Source organism: Daktulosphaira vitifoliae, unplaced genomic scaffold (genome assembly GCF_025091365.1).
Source record: "Daktulosphaira vitifoliae isolate Bord-2020 unplaced genomic scaffold, ASM2509136v1 Scaffold_3, whole genome shotgun sequence".
Lineage (NCBI taxonomy): Eukaryota > Metazoa > Arthropoda > Insecta > Hemiptera > Phylloxeridae > Daktulosphaira > Daktulosphaira vitifoliae.
This window is the reverse complement of record NW_026099574.1, coordinates 41120325-41140929: the sequence shown is the minus strand read 5'-3', so window position 1 is coordinate 41140929 and position 20605 is coordinate 41120325. Positions and strand designations below refer to the sequence as shown.

General features: G+C 26.2%; 1 protein-coding gene across 1 annotated transcript in view; it reads left to right on the top strand.

Moving 5' to 3' along the window:
• The first annotated feature begins 654 nt into the window (after nt 1–654).
• LOC126902263 (uncharacterized) overlaps nt 655–20605 on the top strand; it is an 83565-nt gene continuing 63614 nt past the window's right edge. The window contains exon 1 of the mRNA XM_050679348.1: nt 655–830. The gene's annotated coding sequence lies outside the window, so the exon portion shown is untranslated. The remainder of the gene's footprint in view (nt 831–20605) is intronic.

The window sequence follows — 20605 nt, the reverse complement described above, 5'->3', positions numbered from 1 at the left end:
ATGTAATAAATTATTTCTAACACTATTGCAGGTTGATTGGATTAGATAGTAATATTATTTCATTAGAGTAAGAATATTTTACTTAACTACTTTATAATCAATTTTCGTTGATTACTTTAAAAGTAATTACTAATAAAATAGACGGTGATTGAGAAGTTCTATTGATTAATGCTTTAATAAAAAAATAACTTATAGTGATTGCTTCTTATGCTTATGTATTAACTTATTAAAGAATAATTAATCAAAAATGGTTATTCACTTGCTAAATTAGTCCATAAATCATATCCTTTCTAATGCAATAATAATATTTAAATTTCTAATTAATACTCAAAAGTCACGTCCAAACACAAAGCTAGAAATTTAATTTTCGTACATTAAATATATTTTGAATTTAAAACAAATATGCACCATAGGATTTTTATTTAAATTTATTTGACAAGCATTTCTAACAAAAAAAATGTTTATATTTTTTTAATTAGGCTTAATGATCGAAGAATTTGAAATAGTTGACGCAAATTTGTGTTTGGTATAAAACTTTTATGGAGGGTTTTCGTGGAAAAAGTCACCAAATGTATACAATGTTCTACTGACAGTTTGAGCGTGGCCGTTGCGATGATGCGCTTAGACGACAAAAGGGACCATAACTGCTACCGAACCGACCAGTTGCTCTACGCGAACTATCGTTGCTTGTTGTTGTTTACCTTTGTGTTATACGTGCGTAATTTCATATGTGAAAAATTTAATTTTTCGCAGTAATTATGTATTAGTGTGTGTGTGTGTGTGTGTGTGTGCTACTTAGGCTGATAATACCTTATATTTATATTTAAACGGTAAGAATTTATCTAAGTTAAATACAAAGTAATTATTGAAAAAATACTTTTTTTAAGTATAAAAAATAATGAAGTTAAACTAGTTATTGTAGATATATTTTTTATTTATAATACAATGTATGTAATAACAATATTTTATAAAAAAACTAAAATAGATATAAAAAATATCAATTTTCAGTTAAGAATACCAATTTCTTATGACAATACATAGTCGAAGGAATGAAATCAGTTTATACCATAGAAATACTAGAAAATATAACTATTCTCAACGCAATATAACAGAAGACAAACCTAAGTGTTCTAAAATTTAATATCCGTCATGTTCCAGTAATGTTCGTTAATGATTTTAGTTTATTAAATATAAAAAAAAGTTTGAAAAAAGTTTTGAGAAACTATGAAATTTGAATTAATTCTAATAGTATTAATAACAATGATTATTATAAAAATCTAAAAGATATTTTATCTAATTCAATATCATTTAAACGAAAGTATAATTTGACATAATGATATCTGTTTTAATGACTAATGATAACATTAACACTCAAAACAAATAAATGAAGTTTTTACTTTACACAAACAGTTTTACATAACAAGTGTATGTCTTTTTTTATAATTGATTTACTCTCATTTTTAGTTAATTCGATTACTCTAAAATTTAGATAAAAATATCATAATGTAAATAAGGAAAAAAAAATCATTACAAATAAAAATGAACATAGAAACTTTGTTATAGTGAAAATATCCTAAAAGTTTCTACAACCCTTTGATAGTTTCTTACTATATACTTTTAGCTACATTAGAAATAAGTAATTCTTATAAAACTAAATTTTATAAGAAAATTTCAAAATACATTACATATTGTTTTGCATTCATTCTTTCTATAATAATAACTACTACATCCAAAGTATTAAAGTATAGGTTAAAAAAACATTTCTATTGCATACTATATAAAAGAAAAAACTATATTTTTCTTGTAAAATAAATTTATGCTTTGCCAGTTGTGCATAAATTAGATTACTTAGAATAAATTTAAAAATTATATTATTTGTTAGATATTGTGAAATATTTTTTATACAACTATAATTTACACAAAAAAATTTTACAAATAATTTATGCATATTAAATAGAATGGTCGTATTGACGAGGGTATGAGCCTTAGGTTTAAGTTCTAAAGGCTAAAAAGTAAGTTTTGTAGGATTATGGTGAGACCAACATGTTGCATGAGTTAGAGTGTTTGGTAGTTGATAAAAAAAAGGCATCTAAACATTTTCATGTTTTGGAGTAACGAGAGAAGATAAGATATGGAATGCATATGAAAGCATAGGAATAGCGTCAAAGATGAGAAAAAATAGGCTTTGATGGTTTGATCATATTATGAAGAAGAGTAATCGGAAGCTGTAAGAATGGTTATAAAAATTAATGTTGAAGGAACAAAAGAGAAAAGAAGTTCGAAAAATATTGGTTGCCTGTTATTAGGTGTGATACGAGGACTGCTAGAGTGTATAAATGATATGGATGATCTCGTGTTAAGTAGAGGTTTAGGATACGGGTCCCAAGTAGTGAAGATAAATGCAAGAATGAAAAAGAAGACTTATATAAAATAAAATAATATAATAAATACAACCATTCAAATTAATAATTAGGTAAATCTAATAATACTAGTAATAACACATAGTACTCTTTTAATTGATTTTTTTTTTCAAATTATTTTTAGTAAAATAAAATTTATCAAAATTATTATTTAATTATTAATTAAATATATATTTTTAGCTGCTAACTGTTGATATCAAAATACAAGTTTTGATTTCATTAAAACAATTAACAGCATTTTTCAAAAGTAACTTCAGATAAAAGAAACTAAGTACACGTTGAAACTTATCTTTCGATAAATTCCCGCAGATATAGACTATGTATAATAAAATTCATCTTATACTAAATTAAAAATGGAAAATTTCTGACTGAGGTATTTTATGAAAACTTTAAACATTGTTGATTTAACAAATACAACAAAGAATACTGATTTAAATCCAAAATATTTTAAGAATTGAATAAATACATAATAATTTATATATATATATATATAGAAAATTCGGCCCACAAATATAATTGTGAATTTTAAACGTTACTTTAAATAGTTTTCCAAAATCAAATGGACCACTAAAATCAAAAACACTTAAAATATATATAGTAATATTTATGATTATAGATCACAGTCTTAAACAAACAACGACGTTAATGGTAGTCGAACAAAATTTATGAGATTGGCGATAATATTGTGCTAACTATTCCAACCGTCTATATGTAGATGAGTAAGCGGAATAAACGACTACAATTAACTTTTTGTGATTTTCTGATTTACACTTTTGAAAAAGTTTCATCAATTTCTGTTTAAATTTCCTCATTAATTCTAAATAAAACTTTTGAATAAAATCTGAATATTTATACTTATAATATAAATACAATATATATTTCCATTGAAATCTGTTGAATCGTAATCATGTTGGTTAAAACTGTAAAAGATAATTTTTTGGTATTTATTTGAAATTTTAACAACATAAACAAATAAATTACATTAGACTACTCTAGTATTTATTTTTTTAAAGTGAATCACGTACTAAACGTTTGATGTTTACAGTCATTGAGAAAATACAAATAATGGAGATCTAGATGAATTCATTGTTTTATCATGTATATTTCATCTAATATATGGAAATATGTTATTTAGGTTTATTTTCCGTGTAATTTAATTTTGAATCGATAAATACAAACACTATGATGGTATTCTTAAGGTAACAATAACAAATACATCATCGAGTTAAATTAATTATTTTGGGTTATATGAAATAACAAACCTAATTCAAATTCCATCTCTTCAATAAGAGATGGTCATCATGTTACAATACAATGTTTGATTTGCAAACTTAAATTAATTCACTTAACAAAACTCAACACTAAAAGTCATCATTAATAATTGATTAATGCACTATAATTTAATGAAAAATTATTATAAAACAAGATTTACGAAAAGAATTTTATTTTATCATTTGGAAATTATTTATTTCACATGGGCGTGCATCGTCAATTTTTAATACACCAATATTGATTTTAAATTAAGTTATCCAAAAGCAGAAAAGTTACAAATCGAGTCAATGTATTGAGAGTAGTTTATAATCTTTAATAATTGCTAAAACCTACATGCATGTAGAAACTTAAAAGTATATACAAAATTATATATCGTTTAGTTAACAATAATTACTCCTAAACATTAGTGTTTGTTAAAAACAACTTGAATTTATTGATTTTTTGCGCGCTAATTACTATAATAGACGATAATTTTAATTTAACATGTAGCAGACTATTTTTCCACGTATAAAACAATCATAAATGATGTTTTATTACTAAGTGTAGTAAACATCAAACTATTGTTACAGATGCGGCATTGTCATAAACGATCAATGACGACGGGTCGGGAGCGTTAATTTTACTGGTTCCCCTCACACCCATTCGGTTAATTCAGTCGACGGATTTGTTTTGCTCTTAATCCGTTTATGGTCATAATACGTTATAGACAACTACAATGTATTAATGGACTATAAACTTTTAAAATACAATATGAGTAATGAATGCTTTTATAACCTTTTACCTTTGACAACACTAACAAACAAAAATCTTGAGGTGCAATTTTATGATTTACATTCATTAAAAACATCAGTTAATTAGATAATCTCCATTGTTAACTATTTTAAGATTTTTTTCGAAAATATCAATCAGTTTAACCTTATGCATAAGTTGAGCAAAATTTTAGAGGAAGAACAAATTTATTTTTGAATTAAAATCTTTTATTTTTTTAACTGTACAAAATTTCAACCAGTTTTTTTGGTCATTAATTTGGTCAAACCATTTTTTTGTTATAACATGATAATGTTTCAGGTTCTACTCTTTAGTAGCTACAACAAAAATTTTACATATTTATCATAATAAACCCAATCTAAGTATAAAAACAAAAATGAAAGACTGGCAAATTTGACAATGAGTATATCATTAAATTTGTTTGTTACTGGATGATATAAAACGGTTGGATTGGGTTTATGTGAAGTATCATTTTTAGCATTAAACCAGTTTCGAGTAGTATTATAAGAAAAAATTGCTTGTTAAAAAAATTTAGTTAAAAACTCTTGTTCTGACATAAATACATTTCATACATACCTAGTGATGTGACGAATTCTAGTTATTTATGTCGAACTAGGTTAATTAGTGTAGTAGGTAAACAAAAAAAAAACTATTTGGATTAATTTCATGTTATCCATTTATTTTATTAATATTTGTGTAAAGTAAATATTTCATTTTCGTGATATCATAATTTTGTATATTAAATTAATTAGATACCTGACAGAATTTATATAACGAAGAGATCTTATAATAACACTATAACTCACTAGTGAAGACATTATTTATTTAGCGAAAATACCTCAAATATTTGTGACGAGACACAGAAATTGATTTTTACTTTTGAATTATGAACTTGCCGACATAATAAAGTAATGAGTTGGAAAACATCAATATGTAGACGCAACTCACTGGGCTTTACAATCTTATATTGTGTGAATTGTATAAAATTATGTGTCATACGTTTGTAAAGTAAAACATGAAATGTAAATATTTTATTTTCAAGTGTAAAAGACGAGAAGCACTTACGTTTTCCTCTTGTATACCATTTTTTTAGGGCGAACAAAGAGATAGTTCAAGTGATATAGTGGATTATATTCATGTCTGTATGATTCATACATGTATATAGTAAAAATAGAAAAATAACAATACTTACAAATATCAAAAGGACAGACCACACTAAACAGATTTTTTTAAGAGAATAAGAAATATTAGATATAATTTTATAGACTGCATTTATTAAATATTTAATAAAATCAATAAATTAAAAAAATATAAATAAATCTAACAATATAATGTAAAACAAATCCAAAAACGATAAAAATGTTATTGTAGAGAATTATTTTGATTTTAATATTTTTTATGTAAAAGTGTTTAAATTGATAGCGGCTCTATTATTATTTTGATAAGTCCATTTATGGTTATTCCCTTGTTAATTTTATTTACTAGTTACATATTATTTATACTTACTTTTAAAAATATAATCCTTAAAGGGCAAATCAACTTTTTTTTCTATTTTTATAAGAGCAAAAATTGATTTCTTATTGAATGTATTTATAGAACTTTCATTTACTTTGTAATTTAACCTTTATCAATCACTCATTACTTTTTTAGAAACGAAATATTCTCTTCTTAAGCTAGTAAATCTAAGTACTTTAATTGTTTTTATACATTTTCCTTTATAATATTAATAACCATAAACTTATCAATAAAATTATTAATAAGAAATTATTATTATGAAACGATACTTATCAAAAATCACACATCATATAACTTCAAACTAAAAAATATTAGAAATAAGATTTAAATTTAATTGCTTAAATCGTATACTATATTAGTATAATAAGAAATTAAATTTCATATTAAAAATTATATTCATTCATTTAACACATTCTAAATAAATGTAAACTACTTGTTCGGTCTTATACATTTTACTATAAAGAGTCTCTCATTTCTAAATTATTTAAAAATGTCTGCATAAATCGTTATATTGTATACTATTTAAAGGGTATTCAGATATAATTTAGAACTATATTATACAAAACCGTAATTTATGCAATAATAAATAATGTCACACCTGTCATTCATTTAAATTTATTCTATTTTAAAATATTGTTATGAAAATATTCATTTTATTTGTATGTTTTACGTTAATATTCCATTTTAATATATTAATTCACCTTTTCAAATACTTTTATTAATGTACATTGTACATCAATATATGTACAAATTCAAGATTTCAATTTTTATAACCAATATTTCCTTGTATGAAAAACTGAGAAGGTATTGGTTTTATGATGATGTGTTTTTTTATGTCTGTCCATGAATTCTCATCTCTCACTGTTACAATTTTATTGATTAATACGTCAAAAAATTTGATTTTATTCTAGTTGAACTTATAAGCGCCGAAAATTTGAAAAAAGCTCATCAATTTTAAACTTTAAAAAGATATCTTAAAATTATGCTACCGTAAAAAACAACATTAAAAAAAAAAACCCCCGCTTTTTAAAACTGCTAAAACTTTATTTATTACTCTAATTCATATAAATTTTAATAGGGTATACTAGAGCCAATGAGCTTTCTTTTAGTATGTTTTTTTGGAAATCTAATGAAAAACTTAAACATAGAGAAAATTTAAAAACCCACGCATGTAAATATTTTTTTTCAGCTCGATTTTTGAAAATATTCCGGATTGTTTAACAAATTCTAATCTATATGAAATTAAAGCTTTTGAAGTGTACTACAATATTAATTCAAATAAGTCTCAAAGCTTGTTCTATTATATTAAATTGACCGACAAAGCAAAATAAAACGTTATTTTCAATTAAGTACATAATTTAATAAACATTTAATATTCAGGTGATGTTAATCACTGTCAGATGTCATCTATACTTCTATATCTTAACTTTTCCTCGACCTCACTGTGCCGCGACACTACTGTGCTGGATTTTTTAATTTAAAATTGAAGGGTTTTGTACAAAAACAAGATAACTCCATTATTTTTTTCAAAATCACGTTTCGAGGGTCTCAATTAAGATTAAAACTGCAAGTATACATATCCAAGACAAAAATAATTACAATAAATAATTAGAAAAACATAACGTTTTTTTAATTTACACGTAAGTAAGGATAAAAATAATTGAAAAGCTCTGCGAAATTCTTATTTTTGTACAGAGCCCATCAATTATTATTTGGCTTATCTTTTTATATAATAATTTCATATAAAAATAAAATATCTTACTTTCTCATGTTTATTATAAGCACTAAGAGTACTTAAGGATATAACTTTTATTTACGCCTACGGAAATTACATAGATGGCTCATACATTTCACATGTTGATTAAAAATAAGTTATTTTACAAAATCATATATTTTTATTCATATAATATATGGCCTATGTTTTATTTTTGTTCATATTACCTACAACCTACGTAATGATATTTTCAAAGAGTTTTTCAAACCTTAATGTAAAGTATACAAATCTACAAGCCAAAAAATATATTATAGCAAACCCTAAACTTCTATAAAAATAGTAATTTAAAGTTATTCTATCCAGTTCTTGACTTAAATTCATCTCAATTTATCACATTTTATTTCTGATCTTTAAACTATTTTTATTATTTACCTATGAAATGTTTCAATACTCTTCGTTTATAGTACACTTTTCTAAACTGATTCTATTTCATACGGTCTTCAACTACAATCACATCCTAAATTTGAGATAAAAAAATTCTATAAAATAAGCTTTAGTTGAAACTTTTACTTTATACGTATAGGATAACAATATTTATGAATAGATTAAAACACTCCAGAAGTTTAAGTTATATTTTATGATTATATGAAAAACTATGCAAAATCCATTTCGTTGTTCACAGACTAGTAAAGGTATACAAAGTTATTCGCTAACTGACTCTCTTTGTTATAAATTACCCTAACGCTTATGCCTTTTAAATTTTAATAATGTTGAAATTTGTGCCACTAAGTTGCTCAATGTATTTCATTGGGGTATACAAGTTTATTCTTCCCACGATGTCTGACTATGAACATTCATCAGTTATTCAACAGATCACTTAAATTAAGAGAACATATATATTATTTTAATTTAAGTGGTCTGTTTATCTATTTACATGGTTATGTATAACCATGTGAATAATCAAATGTTATTCATTATAATGTAATACATTACAATTTTTGTATTGCATTTTTGCAACCAATTTTTACATTTTAAACATAATTTCTGAAATTTTTAATGATTTAAATTATTAAAAAATCTTCAATTCTGGGTTTATCATAATGAATCATTTCAACTATAGTATTAAAAAAAAAATATATATATATATATAAATAACTGATTAACTGAAATATAATAGTATTAAATAATGCTGCACAGTTTTGTAATATATCTGAAAATCCAATATAAAATTTTTATACAATAATTAAGTTTCTTACTAATTTTTAGTAAACTTATTGAAATAAATAAACTTTATGTGATAATCATGTAAGTAATAATTTTATTAATAATAATAATAATAATAATAATAATTATGTAAAATTATAATATATGTATAAAAGAAATGTGTAAATAATAAAACAAATTGTGCAATATTTAGTGTACGAAAAATGATATAATTACTCTTTGGTGTACTATTCTTATATTTCTATTTTACTAAGTATTTAAAAAATGGTCATATGAAAAAACTATAAATTATTATTTTAATATTAGCCACTTGATTTCTCTTAAAATAATAATTGTGTAAAGAAAATTATTTTTGATATTTTTAGTTTCATGTATTTCTTGTTTTATTAGTTATTAAGTATTTTTGTAATTTATCTCATATACCTTATATGGGTGTCAAATTTATTGTTATAAATAGTAACATACATATTCAACTAGCTTATAAAATAAAAAACCTTATGAAGAAAATTATTCGTTTGTAACAACATTTCATCCATTGATTCAGAAGTTATTAATATTTTTATTATTAGAGTAGAGAAAGAGCGCAACAGAGTAATAAGTAATGATAAAAGTAACATAACCCGCACCTCACTTTTATGTTAAAAGTTAGTTAAATATGTATATTATCATTTAATTAATATTTAAAGTTTTAATATTATCAACTCGATACAATGCAAATTATTTTAATTTAAACGAATTATGAATGAACAATAGTAAATAAAGAAACATCCCTACTTGCTGTTTAGAGTGTTTTTCTATCTAAAATGTCTATGATTTCTCTCTCTTTTGTTATTCTGTTTGTATGTATTATTGCTAATAGTTCCATAATATTTATTTAAAAAACATTTCTTTTGTATGTGTATGTTTTTTCAAATAACATTAAAGTTATCGTTGTATGAATAAAACCCCTTATAAAAGAGACAATTTATCTTTTATAACGTTGGATGATTTTTTTTACAATAGCAGAAGGAACATTTTTTTTGTTTAAAGTAACTGACATATCATATTTGTGTTCATTTTTAAAAGTTTCATACCAATTTAAATATTTTTTAATCCAAATAAATTACAACTTAATCCTTAGTTTTGAAATGTGTTCTAAACATTATGTAAGTATCTTTTTTTGCGATCGTTCACAATTATTAATTTTTGTTAAATCTAAAAATTAAGTTAATATTAAAATTCAGCAAAAATATAATTTACAACTTGTTTGACTGACTAAAATATTACATAGTATTAGAAATCATAATGAAAATATGTTAATTTTTAAAACGAATTTTGAAACAAAAAAAACTTTTAGATTTCATGGCTGTTTTCTGCCATTTCACGTCAATTATTGATCAGAATGCCAACACACGATGTGACATTAATAGTGCAACAATATTTCTTACTCAGTTTTCTCCATTAATGTGTCAAAAGAATAAAGTAAAACTAAGACCTTGGGGAATAATTGTACTAACATATTCTATAACCTTACTATTGACATTATTATTACTATAATACAATTTTATTTTTGCTCTGTGAACTAGAAAAGAAGAGGTCCTTTTCAAAGGTATTACTTAATTGTCCGCTAAATTACCCACTCATTAAAGTACTCACTAAGCTACTGTAGCGACAGTTTGCCTTTGTTTTTTTACGTCTCACGTTCCTCTAATTATAACTCTTTTTTTTGTACAACATAGTAAATCACCGAATAAATAATTTAACAGAAATATGTTATAGCAAAGAGTTTATAAAATCTATGTTCGAACAAAAACATTTTTATCAATACGATGTCGAAGAGATAGGTTAATTAATTTAACTCGACTTTGGCAAATAACCAATGTTTACTGACCTCACTGGAAAGAAATAAAATTTATTGTACAAGTTGCCACTTAAAAATAAACCGCGACTTTTAACGCTTTCGTTTATTTGAAATATTTTTCTTTTACTTTTCATTAAACAGAAAACACTTTCTGTCGACCAAACCGGCAACAAAACGTGGTCAATCATTTTTATCTATAGGTTGCAATTACATAGTTCTCTTTGCTTTCTGTATTTTGTGGAATAAAATTTATGTCTAATAACTATAATCGATCATAATTCCCTTTTGATACACCGCACAGAATATACTATCTATTAAATGTACAAGTAAAAATAAATATACCACAATGTCTATACAGGTGATCCGTTTATTATAACCCACTCTCAAATATAATAAAAAGTTATAAAAGTAAATATACATTTGGTGTTTTTGGCTACATATATTTCTTTATTTAATTAAAAAAATGACGGGTTAATAAAAATTTTTGGACCCATACTCAGAAATTTTAACGATTTTAAAATGTATTTTCATGGAAAAGCACTGGTATGACTAGTTAATAACTAGTAGTTATATCATTAGACATTTCTCAGGTGCACTCCTCTTCAAGGTATACAAATAATGATAAATTTTGAAGTATTGTTCCAAAAGTTTTTATTGACTCATCATTATTTAGTTAGATTATTTCCTTTCTTATAAAATAGTTAAATATGTATGTTGCTATTTAAAAAACAAAGTCGACACCCTTTTAAGTTCTAAGAATCATGTTATAAAGCAGTGGTGGCTCGTGGGTGCTGGTGGTGGGGTTGCGATTTTAAATATAATACCGCTAGTCATAGGTATAAAAATTGTCAAATTAAATATAATAAAATGAAACACAATACACATATTATAATTTTAAAGGTTGCAGTAGAAAATAGAAATGAAAATAATAATAATAATAGTATAATCTATTATAACAACCGATAACGACGAGCGTACACGCAGTTAATTCTAAAAATACATTACCCAATATAGTAATATACTAATATTTCACCGTAGGGTCAATCCATGTCAAATTATCCAGAAGTGGTTGCACGACCACCTCACTTTTTTCTTAAATTTTCAGAGTATATTTTTTATGCTATATTTAGATTAAAACAAATTTGTTTTGTTTTTCAATTTTTGGACTAAGTCACCTAAGGTCCAATAAAATAAAATATTAAATAGTAATATACAAAATTCTTCTTCTTCCACGTCTTAATCCCAACTACTTGGGGTCGGCCACCCTTATCCTAAACTTTCACTTGACTGGATCTCCTACATCAGCAATCCTCATAACGGATTCAATAACATCCGTGCATCTCTTTTTTGGTCTTTCTCTGCCTCTTCTTCTTTTCAACATTAATTTCTATAACTGATTCCTCTCTCCTCATATCATGACCAAACCATCTAAGTCTATTTTCTCTCATCTTATCCACGATTGACGCTACACCTATACTCCCTCTTATATGCTCGTTGCTTATCCTATCTTCTCTAATCACTCCACTCGTCCATCTAAGCATTCTCATCTTTGCTACACTCATTCTCTGCTCTACTTTCTTATCAACCGCCCAACAGTCTGAACCTTACATCATAGCTGGATTCACTACACTCTTGTCGAATTTACCTTTTAGCCTCATTAGAAATCTTTTATTCCATAAGACGCCAAACGCTTCTCTCTTCTTCAACCAACCGCACATAATCCTGTGTCTTATATCCTCATCAATATCAACGCTCTTTTGCACAACTGATTCTAAATATTTAAAACTTTCTACCTCTCCAATCACGTCCTCACCTATTGTCACTAATCTCCTCATTTCACGTACCTCGTTTTCTCCTTTGTCAAACTCGTACTCTATATACTCTATCTTTCTTTTACATATTATTAAACCCTTTTCTTCAAGAGCTTATTCCACGCATCTAGTCTTTGATTAATTTCCTCCTTATTTTCTCCTATTAACACTATTTCGTCAACAAACAACATGCACCACGGCACCTCTCCATTTATTTCTCTAGTAATTTCATCCATCACTATAAATAAGGGCTTAAAGCAGAACCTTGGTGCACTCCTACTCTTACCCAAAAACTTTCTGTTATTCCTCTTACGCTTTTTACTCTGGTACAAGTGCCATCATACGTATCTTCTATTATATTAATGTACCTTTTCTGGACTCCTTTTCGGTACTCAATTATACGCTTTCACCAAATCTATAAATACCATACACAGCTTTTTCTTATTTTTCTTAAACTTTTCTATTAGTTGCCTCACACAAAATACTGGCTCCATTGTTGACTTACCAGGCATAAATCCAAACTGGTTTTTAGATACCGATGACTCATAAGCTTTATGCCTCTATAATTTCCACAATCCTGTATGTCACCTTTACTTTTAAATATCGGCACCATAATACTATTCCTCCATTCATTTGGAAGTTTCCCTTCTAATAGGGTTTTATTTGAAAGTTCCTTCAACCACCTTATGCCAACACCGTCTAATATTTTCCATACTTCTACTGGCACTTCATTTAGTCCTACTACTACCAGATGCCACAGTCTCTTTCTCACTAATTAAATCTACCAGCCCCTCATTCCGCGAGATATTCTCTAATGTGTCTTTTGGGTACTCCTCATTCAATAATTTTTCAAAATACTCTTTCCGCCATTTTTTACATCATCATCACTCGAAGGTACCTTATTATCAACACTTCATATAATGATAATCTTTAGACCTTTGCCCTCTTACAAGCAAATCTATAGACATCTATAGACTTTGCAAGTCTATAGATTTCTTTCTCACCTTTCTTTGTTTCTAGCCTATCATACAACTCATCATACCTCTTAAAATTCGCCTTACTCACTGCACACTTGACTTCTTTGCACAAGCGTTTATACTCCATTAAATCTTCTTTTCTTTTGCTCTACTGTCATATTTTGAATTGATTTTTCTTACTTTCTATGATTTTTTGAACGCCTCATCCCACCTCCAGGTTTCCTTTTTTCCTAGCATTCTACTCCTACTCTCACCAACAATCTCCTTTGCGTTATTTTTACACAATAAGCAAATCTATTCAATAGATCATTTATGTCTCCCTCGATATTCCACACCATCTTCTCTTTTACCGTCTTTACAAACTCTTTTTTATTTTCCCCTTTCAATTTCCACCACCGGATCTTCGATATTTCCCCGTGTTCCTTCTATTTTTATATATTCTCTTTCCAGTTAACTCCATTACCATCAGTCTATGTTGTGTAGTTACACTCTCGCCTGGTATACCTTTACTCACTTTACACTCTCTTTCTTCCACATAAAATAATCAATCTGTGATCTATTCCCTCACTCTTATAAGTTATATGATGTTCTTCCCTATTTCTAAAATAAGTATTAACCTCAGCAAGATCATACAATACTGCGAAATCCAGGATTCTTTCTCCAACCTCATTATTCCCACTGAAACCATATCCACTCCTCTCATTACCTACATGTCCATTCATATCTCCAACTATCACCGCATCCTCGTTGCCAGGTACCTCTTGCATCACCTCATCCAACTTTCTCCAAAACACCTTGTCTATTTCAACACATTCTACTTCTGGTGTATAGGAACTTATTACATTCAGCAATTTTTCCTCGAATATCAAGTTTACGACTATAATTCTATCACTTTTTCCAGCTACTTCTACTACTTTACTTTTCATCTCCTCATCCATTATTATCCCTACACCATTCTTTGTACTAGACTTTTCTGAGTATATTATTTTATAACCCTCACATATTTCCCTCAATTTCTCTCCTCTTAATTTCGTGCACACAACAAATGTTAACTTCTCTTCTTATAGTAATACTTCTACTAATTCTCTACTTCTACCAGTTCATGTTTCAACAATACAAGTAGCTATCCTTACTTTGTATCTATCCTTCTCTCTTATACACCAGTCCAGCCTAGTGTTATGTGGTAATTTCCCTACATCGTTGACACTACAAGCGTTAGGTAGACCTGTACATATGACTGGTGAAGCAGTTACCACACAAGTTGTCCAGCTGGTATCAAACACTTTCTTCCTTATGACTTCTCCGTTTTTAACTACTCTATTTCCTCTCACTTATAGTCCCCGCGTACATCCGAGATGGGACAATCCGCCTGAGTTTTGTTCAGGTCTCCTCATACTTTTTGACAAAAATTTTACGCCGGCTGTCGACCTGATGCAACCTCAGTAGTCGCCTCTTACGACTGGCAGAGGGACCGTGAAAGTATTCTTATCCCCTATTCATAGAGATAATAATATATAATATTAAAATGAATTAAATTTTTATGACAATATTGTAAAATATTTTGTTGATTAATATTGGTTTTATTCTAATAGTTATAATATTGTGTATGCGTATCTAATAGTCGTGTTATAAGGAGAAAGGAATCGGAAGCTGTAAGAACAGTTATAAAAATGAATGTTGAAAGAAGAAAAGGTAGAGGAAGACCAAAAAAGAGATGGAGGGATGTAATTGAATGCAATACGAGAACGACTGATCTGAACGTAGATGATGTGAGATATCGTGTCTAGTGAAAGTTTAGGATAAGGTTGACTGACCTCAAGAAGTTGGGTTTAAGGTGAGGAAAAAGAAGACGAAGAAGTACCCGTATTTGCTGAGTGAAACAACTTTAATGTTCACACACGACAAATGTATTATAACTATTTGACTATTTAAAAATTTGCATTTTTAATATAAATATAGAATTAAGAATATACAATTAATTTTCTTATTTTAATTAATTTTAGTAGGGGGTGCGATCGTCCCGTCGACTAAGCCACAAGTCGCCACTGCTAAAAAGTAATTAGTTTATGATAAATAAATAGATATTTATATCTATAACAAAACGAATATTTTTTTATAATATTGTATTTATTTTGAGAGTAACTAAATGAGTTATGATATACGGATCACTCTGAATAATTACTAAAATAGTAAATTAATTATTCTCATTTGTACACTAGATATTTGAAAAAAAAGTTTTCGTTACAATACTAATTTTATAAACGTTGTTTTGTACGTGAAACATGTTGGATTACTTGTTTAAAAACTACCTTCTTTCAATTTTTTTTAAAGAGACAATATTGAAATTTGATTTTATATAGAAAATAATTCAATTTAGGATTTTACCAAAAATTTGACGAGGAAATGTTTTATTTTTATCTAAAAAACCCCCAATTAATACTATTAATTTTAACCGATCAAGTTCAAAACTAGTTTAAGTGAACACAGTTGGACCAATAAATTACTGCTCACTTCAAAAAATGTTCACTCTTATGCAATGATTGTAGTACATTGACGACGTTATGAATATTACTTTATGTTTACTAAAATCTAGATATTATAAATATATAATTTTTAACTGAAAATAACACGATCATTTTTGTAAATGTATTTGCTACATGGAAATAATAATTTAATGCGATGTATTAAGTAATGGGTAACTGATCAATAAACTACTTTAGAAAAATTAGTCCTCAATTATTATATTTATTATTTATGTGTTGAGTTATATGATTAAAATTATTAAGGATACAGTAATAAATTGAATTCGAAATACACATAACACTGATAATAGTTACTAATGAAAAAAAAAAATCAGTTGCACTGTATGGTATTTGGTTGCGACCAATTGGTATAAATAACTAATCGTGCGGTATAACATTTAATTGATTGTTGTATTCTTTATAGATAATTTACTGTATTTATGTACAAAATTAGAGCCATTGTGATGCAAAAAACTAATATACGACTTTTTCACAAAACAACTATAATAAACAAAATAGTAAAAAAAAATCTCATCTCATGCATTTGTTAATAGAACTTATAAAAAAGTAATTTAGAGCACACAACATATAAATATAGACATATTAAATTTTTTGTACAACTGAAATATCCAAATGATTTATACAGCTATATAAAAAGCTGAATAATTTTATAAATGAAAACTTGGGGAAAGGTTCTCGGCAATGACAGCACACATAATAATATATATGTTATCGGATACCTGACACTTTATACATAAAAAAATTTTACAAGTAGTGTTTTTCAATAATTAATGTTGTTAAGTAAAATTTATTGCGGTTGACGTCAATTGTATGACATTATCTGAATTAACAATATCCTTTTAAGTCCTTTTCATTTTGGTTGAGAGTGTGCTGCCAAGGAATGGGAGAGTAAATATGTAGCTATTAACATGTATAATATTATAAAAAAATTTCTATAATTGTTAAATGGCATCAATAGGCTAAGTTAAAATTTTGTCAGAAAATAATCAATTTAATAGGCTGGAGAGAAAAATCAAAGAAGGTAAAATCATTTCAAATTGAATTCATTTTTTTTAGATGAATAACTCAGAGAAAATATTTCATTAAATTAAAAACCTAACATTAATGGAAAATTTAAATGTTTCTGCATTAATATATTTAAAAAATTGATATCGTTTAGAGAATCTATTAATACAAAATTTTAATATTATTACAAAGTTAAAATGCCTATACCTTAAAATAGGAATTCTAAAAATATATAGCTTTACACAGCCTCTTTAATTACTACTCGATGTAATATTATTTTATGATTTTGTCATGGCTATTCGAGTACCACTTAAAAGAAATCTTACCAGTAGTTATTTTTGTATATTGGTTTAACTTAGAAGTATTTTATACTATACTGATAATGTTTTGTGTAATGAAATAACCACGAAAGTTCGAAATATGGGTTGTTTAAACTTCTTTCTTTAAATGCTACACAATTATAAAAAATTTATTATTTTTAGTTTTCTTTAACAAGATATTTTTCTCAGAATTTATCAATGCGTTCATTAAATTATTACATATATCACGTTACTGTACTAAATTATTAAATATTATAATGAGTTATTATGGCTTAACAGATGTTAATTGATTAAGCTTGTACAAAAAATGAAATAAAATAAAAGTTCTCTTCAGCTAACAATCAAATATATGTATAGGAATGACACGCAATACGGTTTTAAACCGCAAGCTTATCAGTTTCAGCATATGATTTATAATAAACACGTACAATAGTAATTTACCTGTTATAATATATTACTTCAACTATTTAGATAACATACAGCAACTATCCATCATAGTATTTTTTTTACTTATTAAACATTTTGTTGTCCGAAAAGGTTACATAGTTATTCAGTTTAAACCTTACCGGTAGCAGTTTAGAATGGTCATCTGAGATTCAGCAAAAACTCCTATTATTAAAAAGGGTTGAAAAATGTCGACAGCAAAAACACTCTCGGAAATTTTTCAAAAACTATTTAAAAAGTAGATTTAGGAAAGGAAACGCAAATGAGATTCTTTTAAAAAATATACTGTAACTAAAAACTCACACCAAAAAGTTACATGAAACTGATTTTGATACATTTTTAAATTATCACAAGTATTATGACGGCAGTTAAAATTACCGTAGTTGGGTTTTTAAATTATGTGAATTTTTGAAATAAGTAAATGTTTTACACCACGTGATGTTATATATGTAACACAATTCTTTGAAAATTTAGTAATGCTGATATTTTTACGGAATTTATTTCTAATTACAATAAGACCGAGGTGATTTTCAAAAACCCACCTTGATTTTTAGCACTCTAAGGGACTCTTAATGTATAATTTTGTTATGTTTTATATTTTCATCCAAATACCCATACTAATAAAATACTTATAAAAAGTATTAATAGAAAAAAGTTTTAACTGTGAAAATACGTACAATAAATTTTAAGTTCTACAGTGAGTTATGGACTGCATTGTCTAGTATTCATTCTACTTAGTATGTTAACATTATTTGATTCGTTGAATTTTCATTTCTACGTAAAACCATATAGATACAGAGTAGTCGTTATAATGAGAGAAAAAGGAGAGACAACAAAATCCCATGAGAAATTTAATTATATTTTTCGTCTGTTGCTGTTATTTCTCAAACAAAATTAGAGGAAATATTTAATTGCTAGCAAATATTTAGTAGTTGTAGTGTGTACTAACTTTGTACAATAAAATTTCTACAATTATAGACAATTAGTATGTATTGCTGATACTAGAAACAAAATGTAATAACACGAATAAAGGTAAAATTAATTTCAATAATGAAATCTCTCTTAAATCTTAAAAGACAACATAATAGTTACATTTTAATGAACGTACATTAAAATTATATTAATTCATATTTTTGAACATTTTTGGTTAAAGTAACTAAAACAACAATAAAAAATTGAAGTTGTCTAGATAATTTGTAGTTATGTTAATTATGAAAAAGGCTTACCAAAAACATGAGCATACAAATAAGTATAAGAACAATAATTGTTATATCGCTTTTGCCAAAGGCCTAATAAGTTTATTAAGAAGTTTAAAGTTTACAACAAGATAAAATGTTCAGTGTAATATTTAAAAAATTAAACATTATTTATTAAACCTTATAAAAATAGTTTTTTCGTCCTAATTCAAAGGATTTGGAAGTAGTATATTAATTATCCAACAATATTTGGAAAAAGAGCATATTTCAACAAAACGTTTTATGATCTCATTATATGTTTATTATAATTAGTTTTTCTGTAAATTTTTTTTATATATGATTATAATGATTATTTAAATAAATAATTATTTATTTAATCATATGTGTAATTTGTCTGAAATTTAGAACTATTTAATGCCTGAAAAACAAATGAAGTTATTTTATTAATTTATTATTCAAAGTACTCTATTGTGCGTAAAAAAAACATATTTTTAATGCTATCAATAATAAATCAAATGCATTGTTTCATATAATTTACTCGTACTAGATACCATATAACATAAAAATTACAACATTGAAAATCAAATTAAACAAACGTATTGCTATGTAAAATATATTATTTTGTCATAACATTGTTTTATTGTGCCATGTGCTATTATTTATTGATTGTATTTACACACTATTTGTCCTTAAAAACTATGTTATTATTATTATTTAACTATCATCATCATCGATTAAAAGTAATGCCACTCCTCTCTGTTTGACGCCAAATTCTTCAGTGAAACAAAAGACGCACAGTTCATGAGTTTCAGGATATGTTCAAAATGTTGTTTCCTTGGGCGTCCTTTTGATTTCTTCCCAGTTATTTTTCCTTCGAAGATTGTCATTGTGTTGGATTTTGTGTCCGATTAACTGTATTTTTCTTGATCCAATCACCTTCATTAGCTGTCTTTCTTCTCGTACTACTTCTAGTACTTGTACATTTCTTTTCTTGTCTATACATTTTGTGTTTGTCATTTTTCTCCATATCCATAACTCTAACACTTCTAGTTTGCTTCTGTCTTTCTTGTCAAGCGGTCAAAATAAATATTAAATAATTGAATCAAATTTATTTTAGAAAAATAAAATTTCAATTTCCAATGAAATTCTTTTTAAAGGGTGTTAATTATTTTTTGTTAAAAAGTTTTATAAAGCTCACTAAATTTCAAAATAATGATTAGTTAAACAAATTTAATGGACTTTATTTTATAGAACATAACATTCTAAAGTTAATTGGTACTCTTCAAAAAATTAGGTTATCTAATTAATATAAGCTTAAATAACTTACTTACAGCTATGTACAATATACATATTGTAAAATTATATTATGATTCTTTTTAGTACCTTCATGCTTTACTCAATAAATAATCTGAAATTAACTTATCTTTTTTAAGTTTTTTGTGCTCCGTATAAAAAATTTTTTTGTATATCTATAAAATATTCAAACATTTTTTTACTTGTCAAGTGATTAGAAAAAGAAGATCTTTCGCTTATAAAACTCACATTTTCCCTACTCG